The following is an 18206-nucleotide window of genomic DNA, read 5'->3' on the forward strand; positions in this document are numbered from 1 at the left end:
CCAGGGTTTGTTGAAGAAACAATCTCCAATCAAGTAACATTGGTATAACAGAGTGAAATTCTGATGATTGGGAACTCAAAGTATTTACTTCTAGGAATCCTATTTAAGTTGTTAACCCTAATTTTAAATCTCGTTCATATTTGGATGACATATTTGGAAAATTCACCATATTTTCCCAGTGTACTAGGAGCAGGATTTAACTCAAAGTTTGTATGGTAGTACAGCATACACATCAATGCTTTATGTATCATCTACTTGACAATAAGTGGCTATCAGTGCATGAGTATTACTTTGAGGGTATTCATTTTCATATCCATACACTTTTAGATTTTAAACTAATTTTTTTTGAACAGGAAGGTATACTCTTGCATCAATTTCCAGTTTCTGCATTAAGTGTTATAAACAGTTGCATCTGTATCTTTATCTGGTAGTTCCAGAATATTTAAAAAATGGTACATTCTCCCCTATATTCCTAGGGAAGATTGGGCTGTAACACATCAGGCCTGTATTGGCCAAATTCCCAATGGGTATAAGTTGCAAAGCTTCATTGACTTCAGAGAAGCAATCTCAAATTTACACTACTGAGGTTTTGATGTTTAGACACCATCAGTTCATCAAAGCACTTAACTATATACTTAACTCTCCTCTTCCCTTGACTCAAAGTTAAACCATGCTATTGTGCTTCAGTGAATAGGAATGCATTTTTAAGACATGGCCTTAACATTCAGTTTCTCCATTTGCAACAGAAAAAGCAGTAACTGTTCAGAAAACATGAAAAATAGATTTATCATCTTGTTGGTCTTATTAAATACAGAAAAATATTTAATTGTTAAGCAGATTGGGAAGGATAAAGAAAGTAATCAGAGCAGTTTAGACAGGATGTACGATATATTAGACAGCTGGAAAAGCTCAGATTATGTAATGAATAAAACTGTTACAGTAATAAGCCATGCATGTATGTAATCGTAGTATTAGATTTGCAATGTAGTAACAGTAATTATAAGTACATTCTGAGGTGACAATTTTCATAATCAGGCCCTAGAAATCTAGTATATTAGGAGGCAAGAAACAGGAATAAAATAAAACATTAAACAAAGGTATTGCACAAAGATAAAGGGTTATGCTGACATAAATTGAACTCCAATAACATGAAGCAGACTACAACAATTTATACCAGCCAAAGAGATGGCCCGAAGAGAATATTTCAGAGATTTCTTTTGAAGGACTTGGAATTGTCTTTCATTGACTTTTTAATGAACATACTGCTATAGTGTATTAAGCTTCATTTACTAAAGAGTTATGAAACAGAAGGGCACTGCTATCAGATAAAAAACAATGCTCTCAAAGACAGCTTGAAGAAATGTGTCTCTTAAATGTGTGACTTGTGTATGCTAGGAGCTACAGGAAAATTGGGGGCGGAAAAGGTTTCCATGGCTTCCTAGATTCATGAGGCTATGTGGAATTCCAGACAACTTTATTGAATCAGGCTTGTAATGAACAATGGTACCCAAGAGTACAACACTTGTTGCAGAGAAATTGGTTGTGTTACATTGACTTCTCTATGCCATTTCTAAGAAGAATACACTAACTTCATACTTCACAGCAACATTAATAGAAGCAGATGATATATTGAAAGGGTAACATGGTTTACATGTAGACTGATATTCAGCAATAAATACATCAGCAGGACATCACTAAATCCGTACATACATTACAATCAGACAGGCAAATTTTGGCTGGTTTCATGTTTTGTTACAAACTTAAATGCAGGCTCAAGTCCATCCAAAAATTCACAGTTCTTTCTGAGTCTGGTTTTGGGAGAATGGACAAACGTATCCTTTTGCAGTGGAACCAGGTGAAACTTTCTCAGTTCATTGAAGTCTGAAATTAGAGGAATAATGAGCTAAATACAATAGATTGCTTAGGTAACTATGTTAGGTACAGCAACTGCCAACATCTATGCACTTGGACCTAGATAATCCAAAGGACTTGGATACCTGAAGTGGGATTCGAGTAAAATTTAGTCAACCTAAGTACAAAATGGCACTACTGAAAACTCTGCCCTAACCCCTTAGCAGAAGCATAGGGATGGTGTGAAGGGGGAGAAAGGACAATTGCCTGAGGCCATCATTTGTTAGGAGCTAAATGTCCCCCTTAGGGCAGAGTCCCTTGCCCTAAGCCCACCTCCTTACCTGGAAGGAGAGAATCCTGGGTGGTTGTTTCTCCTCCCAGAAATGCCTGCTTAATTTTACATTAAAAAGCCACCAGGTTAAATACAAATAGCTTCATTTGGAGGGACGAAGGGTACCCCCTCTCCTTACTTTCTCAACGTTTTGGACTCCAGGCACCCCTCCACAACTTTTTAGAATGAAGTGGCACTCAATTTCAAAAACTAATTTATATATTTCAGTGCTTACCTCCTTGCAAAGAAGCTGGGCAGTAAGGGTAGCAGATTGGTCAGGCAGAGACAAGCCTGAGCCCACACTTATCTCCTCACACCTTGGGGTGCCCTTCAAAGGGTCTGGCAGCACCCTGAATGAGAGTCACTGCTCTAAGTTATACCTTGGTAGTTAGGGCCCTTTCGTGGGATGCAGGAGATGTAGATTTGAGCCCCAAACTGAGATGGGAATTTAGCCCAAATCTCCTACTTCCTGGGCAAGTCCTCTAACCACCAAGTAATTATATAATGAAGTGAGCAACATTTCATTCTCCTGTGTTCTAAAAAGTGTCTGCCACTGCATTTTGTTAGTCTCCTGGACCTGTAAGAGTTTGTATGTATTTGGGGGCAGTAGGACCTTCCTGTCTCTTCCCTTTGTCTATTTAGATGATTAGTTCTTTGTCATACGAAAAAGAAAATTAGTTCTTTGAAACAGGAACTGTCTTCTGGCATATATAAATGCAGTGCCCAACTGTAATGAGGTCCTGATGTTGGCTGGGACACTGTATAGTGTAAGACATATATGCAATAAGAGAACAACTTTTCAAACCTGCTTTTCCTCATATTCATCCATCTACCAAAGTTCTTAGCTGCTGTACTTCACTATAGTTTCCAGGCACCTCCTATAGTTGTATTTTTACTAGGAAAAGAATTTAAAAAACACACCAAAACTACTTCCAATGTGCATATCTAGGTAGCTGGCTTTCCTATATCCTGCTTACCTTTATGTACCTGCTATTGTAAATGTCAGCTCACTAGACCCAAACAGAAAAGAGCCATGGGAAATTTTAAGACTGTCATGTAAGGAAACATATTACAACCTAACTACAGATAAAACTGGTTAAAAGCATAGACATAGAAATGTTGTTAATGCCAACTGGATTTTTCTCTTCAAATGACTGAAATGGCCATAAACATTATGAGTGTCAACTTCCATATACACGAACTATTTCACATCAAATGTCAGCAACCCTCAAGATCTATACAAAGATCCAGCTCTTCACAAAGAAAAGATACGCTTGATATTATTGAACCATGCTGTTCACTGAATAGGATTTCTCCCCCAATAAGAATGGTGAAAATGCTAGAATTAGGAAATGACAGACCTGCCAATGAAACACCAGTGTTATACCTGATATTGAAAAGGTGAGATTTACTTCAGAAGCATTCAATATCCTCATTGTTCCATCCACCAGATATATGTTTAAAGAAAAATGCTCTTCTTTAAATATTATGTATGCAGTTATATATTTGATTAACAAATCTATTCTTTTGGTCAAACAAATCTAAGGACTCGTCTTTTTAATTGATGAAATTATAAAATAGCCCTTGTGTCCCTGAGTCAGTCTCTCTCTAAGGGCAAGGCTCACCAGGCTCACTGTCCTTGTCCTTATTAAGAAACCTCACTGGGCTAAAGGAATATTTTTCCCTCTTCCGCAAAGGGAGAACGGCTAGCCTGCCATGCCCGCCACGACTTATATGGAATTACCAATAGGAGGAAATGGCTAACGACAGTCACTGTTCTCCTCTGAGGTACGATCAACACCTCTCTGGCTAGGGTGGATCCAGAATAGCAATTCTAATATGTAGTATGGCCTTAGGGGTCAAGTTTGGGAGCTTCTCCACCCCTACGGTCCTGCCTCATACCTCTGAATGTTTTAATAGTCTCAATCACAGCTGTGCCCAACATCCTTGCTGTAAGCACCACCCTTTACTCCAGGTATGCCTAACAGACCATTCACTATTAGTACACAAAAAGGTGAGCAGACAGGCTGCTCCTCACCCATCTGCTGCTGGACGTGCTTTCTCCTCAGCTTGCCACCAAATCAGGTTTCTGGGAAGCTTTTAAAGTCGCCATCTTTTCCCGGGAGCCAATCAACAGCCAAGGTTGCTACACAGATGGGGATGCTCCCTTCAGCTAAAAGGGAGAAGGGGTCCACATCAACCTTGGTTTGCCTCCCCTGAGAGGCCCTGGAGAGATCACTACTCCAACCCTGCCTGAACTTCCAGTTTGAGCTGGCAGTCTCTCCTGATGCCGGCTCCCAGCTCTGCCATTCCTCCCCGCACTGCGGGGAATGAGCGGAGATGCTGTCCCTGGCCCTGCAGTTCACATGCGGGGACCAGGTTTCCAGTAAGTCTCAGGGCCCCAGGCAGTGAAGGCAAGGCAGCAAGCGGGGGTTTCCCTGCCCCTCTCTCCGGCTTTGCCATACCTTCACTAGGTTTACATTCTCAGTTATCTAAATTAAACATTTTCACAATATCACTATAAAATTGCTATTTAAATATATCAGACCAAGTTTTGCTCCCAGATTACACTAAGGAAATCCTTTTGAAGCCACTGTGGTTGTTCCAGTGTACAAGAGAAAACAGAATCTACCTCATCCTATTTCTCATTATGACAGTTAGTGAGAGCTTAATGTAATGCCAGAAGGCTGTTCATCCCTTTGCTAATTATTGCCTCTGTGCCACATTTGTCTGGTACATTTGAAATGTTCCATGGCATTCAGTATTCTGGATGCCACATTAAGCATTCATCAGCTTGATTTCAAATTAGACTGAATGCATCAGAGCATTTATTTTTGCTACTGAATTGAGTTTACCTGGTGGGAGTCTTGCCTTCTTATGAATGAAAACAGGCTAATTCAGTTAGCTCATCTGAAGAAATGTAAAGTTATAATTATTTTTATAAAACAAATGAAATCTTTAACCACTGAGATAAATGATAAAATTTGAACAATGAACTGGGCTGACTACAAGAAGTCAAATAGTTTAGTAATTTTTTTAAGGAATTACAGAATTTAGGGTCAGGTCCACTAAAAAAACCCTACACACAGGGCTAATGTTATGTAGGGGAATAAAGTTAATCATATGCATTAGCATTTTCAAGACTGAGCCCTATTTGTGCAATTATAATAATTTCAACTATGGGCCTAATTCAATAGCCTATGAGATTAGTAAGCAGGCTCCCATTGACTCAAAGAGGTATTGGATCATTGACAGGAACCAAAATATACAAAAAAATCTAACCTCATGTTTCAAGACATAAACCAATTGCTTGTGAGGACTGAGAAAAAATTAATCATCCCCAAACAAGTAAATATGCCATTGTATGAGGTTTGTCTTCTTCTGAAATATCAAGTATTCTCCACTGAAAGAAAAGATGATACACAAGAGATCAATGATCCAATCAGTTAGGGCAAATTAACCCGATTGCTTGATTTTAGTATGGCAGCTTTTATAATCTGGTTAGTCATAATACTTTTGGAGGGTTTAATTAAAACTCAGGGAACTCAAAGGTAGAAACTATCTCCTTAATTCATCATGTTGCATCTACATTTTGAAAAGGCCAGTCACTAGTCTAACATCCCTTAGATAAATATACTATTAATTTACAAATTTTGTTACAAACTTTGCAATTTTCTTTAACTATTTTGTGAGTTTAAATCCTTCCCTTTGTCTCAAAGTTACTGCATTTTGAAAGTAGTAGGTTAGGGTGACATGGCCACACAGGTAGCTTCCAAATTTAACCCCAATATTATTTTTAAATGGTCTGATTTTTATTTATTTATTTAAACACACACAAGTGTGCACATGCACACACACACACACACACACACACACACACCCCCCTGCCAAATCTATTACCTGAATCTCAACAACATTCATGCCCCTCTAAGCTACCACAGTGGCATAGGGAGCCCTAAAACCCCCATATGTGACCAAAGGAAGACTAAGCTAAACATGGGTTAAAGAAGATTGCTTAATGCTGTGTTTTCAGGATGGAAGGAGTGAGCTGGAGACAGGATTATAGTACACAGTGCTGGGTAGATTGTGAGCAGCACCGTGATCCATAGGGCAGATTCAGAGAGGTTGCTGTAATTGGAGATGAGTCCCCCAGGGTTATCCAAGTTACACAGAGGACCTCTTCACCTCCTTGTAGCAGCCTAGGATTGGGAGAACACAAACCTACCACAGATACAAGTTCTGTACTGCATATATCCCAGAGGCACAACACAGGAATGAACATTCATACCCCTGTGAAGAAGCCTTAGAGCAAATAATAATCAGCCCCTGAGAGTTCTGAAACACTTTCAATCACACCTTTATACAATACCCAGATCTTCCATGGTCTGTGGAACTTGGAAAAACATCCTTCTCTTATAAATACATCCAGAGATACCTTTTAAAAGTTATTTTGATTCCCATGGATTCTTATGGATTGAAGAGAAATAGCTGAAATCCATTATGTTAAAAGTCCCTTTAAAATCAGCATTTAATTATTGGATATCTGATCTGCATGTTTCAGCTACAGTCACACAGATGTCTAGAGTATGTCTATACCTCTTTCAGGGCAACCCTGGGGGCTCTCCCCACCCACTCTTTCACCACTGCAACAAACACAGAAATGAGAACACACCATTCCTCATCACTTTCAGGATCTGTTTCCAATATGCTCCAGAACAGCAGTGAGGTGCTGTCTCGTTTCTGGGTTGGATGTGCAGAACAGAAGATGATGGGCGTAGCTGTACTCCTCAGCCATGCTTTCAGGTGTGTCCAGGAAGCAGTATAGACATACTCATATATACATGCATAGGTTTTCTCATGCTAGTAATCAGACTGTTAACCTTACAGACAGAAGGGCACAATTTACTAAAGCCAGGAACTCTAGAGATGCAGTCCTGACTTTGCCACTGATTTCTTATGCAATTTAAGCAAGTCACCCCATCTTTAGCTACTGCCCTCTTCTTAAATAGCCTCACTCTGCCACTAACTAGATTGCCTCTTCAAATGAATTTCTTGTGTGTTATAAAGCTGTCTTTTAACCTTTCTTTGTTCCTAGTTCAAAGCCCTCCTGCATCCCTCAAAACAAACTGTATTTACATGAAAGTCTTTTTCCTGATAATTAGCTCAGCCTACATCTACTTCTCCCCCAGACTTGAAGAAGGACACTTAATACTTTGAATATTTGTCCAGTAGTTCTCCCAACTATAGTTGGTCCAATAAAAGATATTGTATATTCTTGCATCACCATCTTTTGCTTCATTTTTCCATCTGTAAATTAGGGATTATATTTACTCATATGCTTGCTGTGTGGTTTGATTACTAGAGACTTTTAAAGAACTTTGGACATGTAGAGAGCTAACTATGTTTATTATTTTAAACAATGAATATTCATATAAATTAGTGAACACTCAGGAATGAGTGTGTGATCTGATAAGTAACAATGCTTCAAGAGTAATTCAAGTCTCTACTTGACCAAGTAGCCACTGGCTTGCCGCTTCCTGTTGTGATATTTTTCACCTACTTCCAAATGCTGTAAGAATTCAAAGAGATTGGCTCACCACCTGTCCATCCCCAAATGAAGAATCTGGCTAACAGACTGCATCTTTTAAAAAGCCAGGGTATGACACCCAGTTTCAGGGTATCCAGTACAAATTCCTTTTTAATATTAAATTTAATTTTAATTTAATATCCTGGGGATTTATCTTATTATAAAATGTATCTTTGCTCTGTATGCTATTGATGGATTAGCAATATTACTAGTTTGTAAATTAGTAGTGCCATAATTTGTGATACTCTCCTAATTTATCTGTAGCCCTTTTACTCACAAACCCTATAAATCCTTAGGATAAGTGCAGGCATCAAAAAGCCCAAAACTGAATTGATTCAATCTTGGCAGGTTAGTCTAAGCTGCGCAGATTGAACCTATAAGCTAGTGAACAGATATTCACTTGCGGTTCTGGAAATGCAGCCACATGCCGGCAGTGGCCCAGGCCAGAAGCCAGGGGGTGCTAGAATATGCCTCCCTGCTCAGCTGATGAAGATAGCTTGAGCCAAGGTTAGCCTACCCAACCTGCAGGAAGATGAAAAGCAACCTGGGATGTTGGGGGACTGTGAGTTAACTTGAATCTGGAGGGGATCTTTAATAAACTGATTTAACCTAAATCAGTTAAGTCTGATCCATCCAGGTTTATCTTAAGCTGGTTTCAGCCATGTTGAAAGCCATTTATATACACTGAAGTTCTGTTGTGTTACAAACTGGAACCAGTTTCTGACTACTTATACTGGTTTATGTGTAATTTTTATCCCCTGCCATAAAGATAAGATGGATTAGGCTTTAGCACCATTTCGTTATATAGGAATTATGTAACTAACTGGATACATTTGGAGAACTCAGCCTGCATACACATCCAGTTTGCCATTCCCTGGATGACAGCCAGCCACAGTCCAGCCCAAGCAGCATGCTCCTATCTTATTGCTTCAAAGAACTGTAGAAAAAGAGGACTTGAAAGGACCTTTAGAGTTCACCTCAACCAAACCCCCTGCTCCAGGCTTTGAGCCTTTAAGACCTTTAGTGAAATCAGCATCTCTTTTCTGCTGCCAAGATTAGCAATATTACTAGTTTGTAAATTAGTAGTGCCATAATTTGTGATACTCTCCTAATTTATCTGTAGCCCTTTTACTCACAAACCCTATAAATCCTTAGGATAAGTGCAGGCATCAAAAAGCCCAAAACTGAATTGATTCAATCTTGGCAGGTTAGTCTAAGCTGCGCAGATTGAACCTATAAGCTAGTGAACAGATATTCACTTGCGGTTCTGGAAATGCAGCCACATGCCGGCAGTGGCCCAGGCCAGAAGCCAGGGGGTGCTAGAATATGCCTCCCTGCTCAGCTGATGAAGATAGCTTGAGCCAAGGTTAGCCTACCCAACCTGCAGGAAGATGAAAAGCAACCTGGGATGTTGGGGGACTGTGAGTTAACTTGAATCTGGAGGGGATCTTTAATAAACTGATTTAACCTAAATCAGTTAAGTCTGATCCATCCAGGTTTATCTTAAGCTGGTTTCAGCCATGTTGAAAGCCATTTATATACACTGAAGTTCTGTTGTGTTACAAACTGGAACCAGTTTCTGACTACTTATACTGGTTTATGTGTAATTTTTATCCCCTGCCATAAAGATAAGATGGATTAGGCTTTAGCACCATTTCGTTATATAGGAATTATGTAACTAACTGGATACATTTGGAGAACTCAGCCTGCATACACATCCAGTTTGCCATTCCCTGGATGACAGCCAGCCACAGTCCAGCCCAAGCAGCATGCTCCTATCTTATTGCTTCAAAGAACTGTAGAAAAAGAGGACTTGAAAGGACCTTTAGAGTTCACCTCAACCAAACCCCCTGCTCCAGGCTTTGAGCCTTTAAGACCTTTAGTGAAATCAGCATCTCTTTTCTGCTGCCAATATTAAAGGGGAAGGGCTTACCTGGCTATTCTTGCACGGCTAGGTACACCCTGTGTTTCAAGAATGACTTCTGCAGAGACACTATTTTTTTTCACTAGATTGAGATGCCTGGGTTAGAGGGATACTACAGAGCAGACATTAGAGTACAGGGTAGTGAGAGAACATTGGTCTCATTCTTGTCACAATCAGTTGTAGACAGAGTGCAATTTTTTTGCATGGGCTCCATTTAGGTAGATAGAGACATTTAAAGAAAGTTAGCTATGATCCTGTTGCAATAAACCAGAGCCAAAGCAAATAGAATACATTATTAATTCTTCAGTTTCCACCAAGGAAGCAGACACTTGATAGCAAAAACAACAAAAGGAATCAGAATGCCACCAAACCACTCCAACAGCTACTTATCTGGTACCAATTAATTCCATGAATCCTTCTCAATATCCCTAAGTGGACCAGGACTGGTCCTCACCCTCCACCCGTGTCCACATAACATAATTATGGGACTGGATTTTGAGAGCAAATGAGCATAACCTTTGAAAATTTGTAAGCAAAACTGCACACAGATGGCTGAATAAGCACCAAGTGCTTGAGTTTTGAAATATTAACTGCACACATTATCTGTAAATATTTACTCATGACATATTTCTTTTAGATGCTGACCCAGTTCAAAACACCAGATGCAACCACTTGTACATTCTGAAGAAGTTTGGATATGGCTTCAGAAATTATTCTATCTGCTTAACATTTTTGCTATATTAATACCATAAGAGAAACATCTAGTTATGGTATTAACTGGGGGAAACAAACTGGAAAAATACAAAGTAGAATTCTATGGTCTAAAGGGATCCTAAAGGTCAATCTAGTTCAACCACCTACACCAAGGCAGTTGAACTACACATTTAGACCAACTTAGAAAGATGCTTACTCAACCTCTTCTTGAAAATCACAAATAAAGGAGATTCCATAACTTCCCTAAGCAGCTTGTATCACAGTCCTACTGCAAAAGTTTAAAAAGTACTGGGAGTTACAAAGATTGATTACATTAATGTGTCTTGGGTTTTTGTTTGTTTGTTTTGTTTTAGTTTTGTTAAGTGTAACACGGTACCAGACTCTAAAAAAAATTACTGTTACTACAAATTAAGTGGACTTTGTACACTGTCTTGCAGACCAAGACAATTAACTTGCCTGGATTTGTCTCTGTTAACAGGATTGGAAGCCCCCATGTCACAGGACCAGTGTAAAGTCTCAGTCTCATGTAGGGTGGAATAGTTTGGATACTGATGCAACCTAGCTGACCTGTAGCTGTCAAACTTGCACATGGGGCCACAGACTGCCAGTGCACAAAAAAAATACGACCATCCATAATGATTACCCACATTTTACAGATGAGAAATAAGGCCCTGGATTGTCCAAGGAAGGGCAATTGTCAGATAGGAATTAGACCTGAATCGTTCTCTCCTGAGTTCCAGTCCAGCTCCCTAACCATATAGCTATAATTTCCCTCAGGGTCCTGATGTTAGGCTAGGATTGATGTACAAGCATTGGATTTTTTTTACATTGCAATACATTTACTTTGATCCTTTTCTAAAAAAGGAAAACAAACAAAAGAAATGAAGACTTCTTAATAAAACAGTATCCCAAGAGCCGGCTTGTTATACCAGGATGGAAAGACTCTGTTCTTGAACTGGGGGATTTCAGAATGCTTCCTCTATCTGAAACCACTGTAAAGGGCTGATACCTCCTTAAGAATACAGAATAGTTTTGGTGTCTTCACAGTCCCCCATGGCCCCTTCCCAAATTGTCATGGACTAGCAACCACAGAAACTAATTTTGGCTTGATCAAGCCATGTAAGTAGGACATTCTTCAGCACCTGCTACACAAACAGATTGTTTATACTGCATAGCAGTCTCCCATCCCAGTCTACTCTACCTAGTCTTGGTCCAGTTAAAATAAAGCTTGTGTTAAATCGCCCCCTAGAGGTGATGGACAAAAAGTGACACTAATGTCAAGAATCAATGAAGGCAAACAAATGCCAACAAATGTATGACAGAAAAAACAAACAGGCAATCATTCCTTCTAGTCGTTCATATCTGTTTCTTTTTCTGTTACTTGATAATGAAATCTAATTGTCCAATAATGCTACGTCCCATTAAATTTCAAGAAAATAAAAATCTACTATTGTAAAATGAAATTAAAATATTTGAGATTAGAAAGCTAATCCACATTGATCTAAAGTAGTTATCAATCTATACATTCTTCAGCTAGTGTTCTCCAATCCAATTATAACTATCTCTAAAGAGGAGTCTAGATCAAGATGAATCGCTGATTAGAAATAAGCCTGTATTGATCTGACTCAGTTGTTTTTACAGTTATGTGGCCATTTAATCTTCAGACAGCACTTTAAACCTGTGTGTCACCAAAGCAGAGTCAATTGACAGCCTGCATTATAAAAGGAGTGCTCTAGGAAAAGAATGCACATATGATAGCTATTATCATTTATTTCTGTAGCAAAAAATTATCATTTCTGTTCAATTTTTTAAAAAGTGGGTTTATTAAAAGTTCTTTGAATCTGAAATAATGAATAAGCCTTCATATGGGCCTTTATATTATTGCATAGTCCCAGTGCTTGCTGGTGTCCAAAAGCAACAAATCAAAATGTATTTGTTCTTCACAAACCCTTAAACATGTTCTTTCTAGTTATACTGTTGGGAATAACTTTGGTTTTCATCATTCTAGTTGTATGTAGATATGTCTAAGAATACATCACATTTTTATTAACATAGATAAAGATCAGGAGGGGACTCATTTAGAGACAGATAACTTAGGACCAATGAATTTCTACTGCAGGCTTTTTGCTGTGAGTTTACATGGCATGTGAATTTGGTTTGGTGTTTTGCTGTCCAACATTGATTCCCCAAGCTTTACCTGTGGCAGGTTAGAGTGCTAGGCCTTGTGCTTGTGTGACAGGGTTGACAGTATAGTTTTAAGTTAAACAAGGATTTGTGTAGCATGATTTGAATAGGGATGATTTTGCCTCAGGCAGGGAGTTGGACTAGATGACCTCCGGAGGTCCCTTCCAGCCCTACTTTTCTATGAAATCACAAAAATGCACATTGTTTTATAAGCTAAAATATTTTACATGAAGCAAAGAAATTTAGCAATCCATCAAATGAAGAGTCTGCAAAGGATGAGCTAGTCACATTTAGGTACATAGATTTTGCATGGCTAACACATTATGGTTGCTACTAACTGCTCTCTCAGTGTGTTAACCTTCAGGTGATATTACAGTATTAACCATTGTACCAAAACACCACAAGGATGGCTATTTCAAATAACAAAAGGTAAAGGTAAAACTCTGGAAAAGCCACAAAAAGTTGAAGAACTTTACCCCGGCACAAAGCCAACAAAACACCTCTCTGCTACTTACATCCTATTTTAAATTCTTGTACTGCCCTTCTGTAAAGGGGTGAATTTAATCCTCAGTTCAATAACTGAGGCAATGTCTACATTGCAAACATTCAGTGTCTACCAGTTGCAAATGCAACAGCTCCAATAACCCTCAAACACACTATACGGCTCTATGAGCACTACTTTCCAGATGGGAAGCAATGTAGCTGCGTTCATGAATCTCTGTGCCTGAGCTAATTGGCCTGAACTCTCAGCAGTGTAAAGCTAGAAAGTAATGTGCAGAGGGCCACGCAGTGTGTTTGAGGGGACTACAGGCACAAGTCTAGACATATTCTAGATGTCCAGTGCAACAACACAGGAACAAATTAATTGTCAATGGATCCATGCATTTCTCAAATCTAATATATCATTTCTGATATTAAGTAATTCCAGAAACTCCAGGGAAAGGTACACAAAACTTTCTAAAGGACAATTTTAAAATTACCTGAGCATAAAAAATGTGTACTTTACCCGTTTGTGGTTCGTGGTCGGCTATACAAGCTGGAACAAGAGGAATCAATCACCTTTTTAAAACAGGAATGGCTTTATTATCTGAAATAATTTTGGATGTTTTCTTAATTTATGCAAATATATCCGGATCTTTTAAATACTTTATGTTTTGTGGTAATTAATTCTACAGATTAAATATGCATAGTGAAGCAAGAAATACATTGTTCTTTATGTTTCCTAGAATACCTAAACCAAGAAGGCCTGGTGCTCATCTTCTGATGTTACCACAAACCATACTAATAAATAGAGGTGCACCGATACATCAGTCCAATATCCGATCAGCACTGATACAAAGAAAATTGATTATATTGGAAATCAGTCTGATGTGTCTGATAATTTGGCCGATAAATGCCCGAGTATGTGCGCAGCATACAGGTGGCGAGGAGCACAGCCTGGCAGCTTGGAGAGCTACGTGCAGCTAGTAAGTCTGTTGTGGTGGAAGGGGAAGGTGGAGGGAAGAGCCAAGGGGGGGGGGCAGATCAATGCCCTCTGCAGTAAAGGAGGGAGTAGGGCTGGTGCAGGCACTGCTGAGCTGGAGCAGGGTGGGGTGGGGTGGGGTGCAGCGTGGGACAGGACGGAGCCACAGCTCATCTAGGGGGCATGGGGAGGGGGGGCAGCTCCTGCTACTGCATGCACCCCAGGAGGGCACAGTGGGGCATGTCCCTAGATCTGCGTAGGGGGAGTGGGAAGGGCTGCGGCTGTGGGCTAGGGCCAGGACTGCACTGGGCTCTTCCCAGTGGACTATGGGGGAGCTATAGCAAAATGTGGGGTCACTGCACCCCCCCCGTAGCCTCCCTCCCAGTGCCACCACCGTCCACCCTGAGTGCAGCCTGACCTAGCCCCTGCCCACAACTGCAGCCTGCCCTGCCCTGCCCCATGCAGATCCAGGGACACATGCTTCCCCACCAGTCCCATGCCTTCCCAGGGTCTATGCAGTGGTGGTAATCATCTCCCACTGCATGCCCCCCCCCTCCAAGACAAGCCACAGCTCCGTCCCATGCCTTACCCCACCCCAGCTGGGCAGCACCTACCCCAGCCCCTGCTCTACTCCCTCCCTCACCATGGGGGCCTTGATCTGCCCCCCCACGCCCCTTCCCTTTCCCCTCCCCTTCCACTACAACAGACTTACCAGCTGCACACAGCTGTATCAGAAATTGGATTGGTATCGGCATTGGCCGATATGCCTCCTTAAAAATCGGCTATTGGTATCAGTCCCCAAAATCTCTATCGGTGCACCCCTACTAATAAGTTATATGTCTTCTGAGTAACTCAGAACAATTTATAAACACTAAACAATTAAATCTGACATGTTCACCTTGTGGGGTACATGTTATGCTAAGGCTATTTGATGCATGAATAGGCTGAGGAACATAGAGATTGAGTGAGTTACCTAGGGTAATTTACTGTGTTATTGAAAAAGATGAGAAAAGACCCAAAAAATCCTGACTTCCAATTTCATTCAAACCACTAGAAAATACATCCTATCCCATCATGATAGTCATTCTCATGTTAATTCCATGTTAAAAGCATTTCCCAGGTTTCTTTTACCAATGCTGAAGTTACAAAGGTGTGTTGTTACAGCACTGGTATCTTTGCTCAGCTCTCAGTCTTTGAATACAACTTTCTAACATCAGTGTTGGTTGCAGTTATTTACCATCAGTATACATGGGAACTGTGAAAAGCACTACATAGGCTTACAGTTTGTCTGCATAAAACATTTCATCTGTGGAAGAAGATGAAAGAATAATTTTGAAACTTAAAAAAATAATTCCAAAGAAAACTTAGGCCTGCAATCAGGTCTGAAAAAAATCTCTTGCTGCAACCACCTAACATCTTTGACATCTTTGGCAGTTGAGGGCAATCAGGATTCCATGGAACCATATCCAAGTGTTTGTAAATGCCTGAGAGCTTTTGAATATCGTCCTATTATAATGCCATCTCTTTATTCTGGTGACATCAAACATTTTGACATTGCACTGATATCTGTGATTTCTGCATAAATCTTTGATGGAAGTGTTACTAAAACTGTACAGTATCTCACTGTTGCCTCCCATGTTGCCACTATGTGGCCGTATAAAAAAAGCATTGATGAATACATTCTAAAGCAGGGGTAGATCCTCTCTTCCTCCCCTGGGCGTGGTAGGGCAGTGTTGTCAATTAATGCAGCCACCCTTCCCCCTGCCAAATTCCCAAACTGCCAAGCCAGACTGTGACCCTCTCCCTGCATCTGGATCAGGGCTTGGCCATATACTCTCCACACCACATTGGGCCAAATTGAGACTGGGCCACCTCCCTTCCCCCCACCTCCGCAGGACTGGGTTGGGGGCCAGGCCATGCCAAGCCCCCTGCCCCCTCCCCTCCACAGGGCCAGGTTAGGGCCAAGCTGCCTGTTGCCCCGCTCTATGCAGCCAGGTGGTGCCCTGCCATGCCTGCTCCAGGTGCCACATTGGGACCACTGTCTGGATCTAGCCTGCAAACAGACCAGGCACTGCCCATCTGGCCCACTGAGGAAAAAGATTGACCATCACTGTTCTAAAGCATATTCAAATACAGTCTTACAGCATCAAATCAATATCTGAACAAGTGTAGAAAATGCATAATCAAGTTACTGCACTGCAATTAATCCAAACTACAGGTTATGTCTTCACTGCAGAATTACTTTGAACTTCTATGCTCAAGATAGGCTAGTTCCAGTGAAATCACCATATTGAAAGGAGAACTCGAACCCTACTTCAGTTACCACCTCTGCCCTCATGTTCTTTTGAACCAAATCAAACTGAGCTTCTCAGCACTGCACAAGTACAAGCTGTTTTTTAAATCTTTTGGAGTGACCTAGCCCAGGGGTTTTGAAAGGGCAAAAGATGATTGGAGGACTTGGGATTCCCTTTCCTCACCAATCTGGTAGTGATTTGGCCCAGGGGTTTTGAAGGGGTAAAAGATGATTGGAGGACTTGGGATTCCCTTTCCTCACTAATCAGGTCCCAGAGACTCACCCTACATGTCCCCTGATTGGCCCCTTGGGTCACCTGGAGGGAATAAAAGGTGCAACGCAGCTGACTCAGGGAAGAGACCAGTGAGGGACCATGAGGAAGGAGCTTCAAAGACCTGGCAAGAGCTGAGCCAGCGGGGCGGGAGCAGTTGCCCTAGAAGAGCCTGAAGAAGCGGGACCTGCAGACAGCAGTGGGACCCTCAGCAGCATGGTGAGAGAGGCTTCCTGCTGGGCTCCAGGATCCCCTACGAGAGGCTGTGGCCAGCAGGAAAGGCTCCCCCGCTCCAGCAAGGATCTGAGCAGCGACCTGAGAGGTTCCCAGCTCAACTTCCAGCTCCTCCAATCAGAGGCCAGGCATCTTGACGTGAGGCCGGGGCTCCGGGAAGGTCAAGACCCCTAGCAGCTTGGAGCAGTGCTACCGGTGGTGGCTGTGTAGCAGTGTTTCTGCCTACCATGTGAGAGATCCAAATTCAAGTCCCAGCTGGGGTGACTTGGGGTGAGTGAGCTAACAAGAAGCAAATCTTCTTGCAGTGGAAAGGGGGGCCATTGTGCTTTCCCCCTTTCTCCCCGTCCAGGTACCTAGGCCCTGTATTTCCTTGTCATTTGACATTTTGTATTTTGTGACTTTTTATATTTCCCCAACCAGTATTGTTTGCTCTGCTGTTTGTGTTTTTATATTTTGTTAACCCTGTCTTTTGTCAATGATTGTAAGTGTCTAACCTTCGTTGAATCCTGCCACCTTGGGGCACTGTAGTGTCCCATATACCCCCTGATTTATGCCTGTTATGTTCCCAGTATTGTTCCCTCATTAAAAGGTATATGGTTAAGTCCCCATTGGTGGTCTGGCTCTGCTCTATAGGGGGAGGAGAGTCCCTACACCTCCCACAGCGCTTGTGCACCCGCTTTGATCCCTTCAATTGGAGAGGGGGTACCTCTTGGAGTACCTCCCGGGTTACAATTGTGTGAAATGCCTGTCTCTTCCGGGCAAAGAGTCAGAATGGTATTAGCCCTGTAACAGTTCCTCACTTCTGGGTTAACTTCCATGACCTACATTCCAATGTTAAAGCACAGATACCACTCAGAATGATGACCTGTACCAAATGTAATCAATAAATGAAATATTCCTTGCCAAGGTGATCATAGCAAAGTAACTCATCACCTTTGCAGTTATGGGAGAGATTCACCCATAGCTCCATTGAAGCTGGTTTGCACCAGCTGGGTTTGCACCAACTGAGGTTCTATTCCTTGTATTTCTAGTTTCACAGATGTCATAGACATTGGGGCAGGAAGCCACCTGGGGTCACAGGATCCCAGCAAGATAAGCATCCAATTGACTCTTAAAGGAGTCCAGAATAGATGCTTGGAGGCACCTATACCTCTGGAGGCAGTTTGTTCCTGGCCTCGGAGGCTCAGATAGTAAAGAAGTTATTCCGTATGTCCAGCCTGAAATGGTCTTGGATGAATTTGTGACTGTTTAACCTTGTCATCCCATGGGGTGCTATAGTGAACAGGCGTTCCCCCAGATCCTGATGTACACCCCTTATATACTTATAGGCAGCCACCAGGTTCCCCCTCTCTCCC

The 18206-nt window shown here is 41.4% G+C and overlaps 1 long non-coding RNA gene across 1 annotated transcript in view; it reads right to left on the reverse strand.

Annotated features, from left to right (window-relative positions):
- Positions 1–1193: 1193 nt before the first annotated feature.
- The window catches only part of LOC102378064, a 45994-nt gene continuing 28981 nt past the window's right edge, over positions 1194–18206 (reverse strand). The window contains exon 3 of the long non-coding RNA XR_324260.1: positions 1194–1881. This is a non-coding gene — a long non-coding RNA (uncharacterized LOC102378064). The remainder of the gene's footprint in view (positions 1882–18206) is intronic.

This window comes from Alligator sinensis, unplaced genomic scaffold (assembly GCF_000455745.1).
Source record: "Alligator sinensis unplaced genomic scaffold, ASM45574v1 scaffold55_1, whole genome shotgun sequence".
NCBI lineage: Eukaryota > Metazoa > Chordata > Crocodylia > Alligatoridae > Alligator > Alligator sinensis.